Here is a 1,605-nt window from a genome sequence, read left to right on the forward strand (position 1 = left end):
AGAAGGAAATGGCAACCCACTCCAGTGTTCTTGCCTGGAGAATCCCAGGGACGGGGGAGCCTGGTGGGCTGCCGTCTATTGGGTCACACAGAGTCGGACTTAGCAGCAGTAGCAGGTTTGAGGCTACCTGGAAGGAATTGATTGTATTTTTTTTTTCCATAGGAATACAATACTTTTTCTATATCTTATTACCCCTGGCACTGCATCTTTGCTAGTTGCTCTGGGACTATACAGGCTGAAGACCTCAGCTAGAGCAATTGAAGGTGGTAACCCAGCATTCTGGGCAGCAGGAGGTGTAACTACCCTTGTGTGAAGAATACCCTATCCTGTGACCATCAGGGCACTAGAAACCCACCATTCCACTCATTGAAGGGAGCTGCCAGTGGTCCAGCAACTTAGCTTCAAGTCTCTGTTTCCCCAGACTCTAGTCTTTTGTCAGAAAACTATCCATAAGAAGATGGAAGGATGAAATAAACAGAGATGTGTAAGTGAGGTCACTCAGTCGTGTCCGACTCTTTGTGACCCCATGGACTGTAGCCTACCAGGCTCCTCCGTCCATGGGATTTTCCAGGCAAAAGTACTGGAGTGGGTTGCCATTTCCTTCTCCAGAGGATGTTCCCAACCCAGGAATCGAACCTGGGTCTCCCGCATTGTAGGCAGACGCTTTACCATCTGAGCCACCAGGGAAGTTGAGAGGATGGAAGGATGAAATAAACAGAGATGTATAAACACGTAACCAAAAGAAATAGATTGTTAAGATACTGTGTTTACAATAGGTCCTTGTTGGTTATCCATTTCAAATATAGCAGTGTATAGCACAGGGAACTCTGCTCAATATTCTATAACAACCTATTGTGAAAAGAATTGGAAAAAAGTAGACACATGTATATGTATAACTGAATCACTTTGTTGTACAACTGAAGCTGAGACAACATGGTTAATCAACCGTACTCCAATATATTAGGTTGGTGCAAAAGTAATTGCAGTTTTGCATTGTTGAGCTTTGCTGTTTGATATTGGAATACACTCTTAAATAAATGTGTTTATGTTAAACATCATTTTAATGTACATTTCTTGCTTTATGATTTTTTCTAATGACATTACTTGCTGTTTATTTTATATTTATTTTAGACTATAGAAGTGATGTTAGACAAAAAGCAAATTCAAGCAATTTTTTTTTAAATTCAAATTCAAAATGGGTTGTAAAGCAGTGGAGACAACTTGCAACATCAACAACGCATTTGGCCCAGGAACTGCTAACGAACATACAGTGCAGTGGTGGTTCCAGAAGTTTTGCAAAGGAGATGAAAGTCTTGAAGATGAGGATTGCAGTGGCTGGCCATTGGAAGTTGACATTGACTAATTGAGAGCAATCACTGAAGCTGATCCTTTTACAACTACATGAGAAGTTGCTGAAGAACTCAGCGTTGATCATTCAATATGGTCATTGGGCATCTGAAGCGAATTGGAAAGGTGAAAAACCTTGATAAGTGGGTGCCTTATGAGCTGACTGAAAATCAAAAAATTGTTATTCTGGAGTGTCATCTGTTCTTATTCTATGCAACAATGAAATATTTCTTGATTGGATGTGATGTGTGAAGAAAG

General features: G+C 40.7%; 1 non-coding gene across 1 annotated transcript; it reads right to left on the minus strand.

Annotated features, from left to right (window-relative positions):
* Positions 1–615: 615 nt before the first annotated feature.
* Positions 616–687, minus strand: TRNAC-ACA (transfer RNA cysteine (anticodon ACA)). The gene has a single exon. It is a non-coding gene; the product is annotated as a tRNA-Cys (tRNA).
* Positions 688–1,605: the final 918 nt, after the last annotated feature.

Source organism: Ovis canadensis, chromosome 15, assembly GCF_042477335.2.
Source record: "Ovis canadensis isolate MfBH-ARS-UI-01 breed Bighorn chromosome 15, ARS-UI_OviCan_v2, whole genome shotgun sequence".
Classification (NCBI taxonomy): domain Eukaryota; kingdom Metazoa; phylum Chordata; class Mammalia; order Artiodactyla; family Bovidae; genus Ovis; species Ovis canadensis.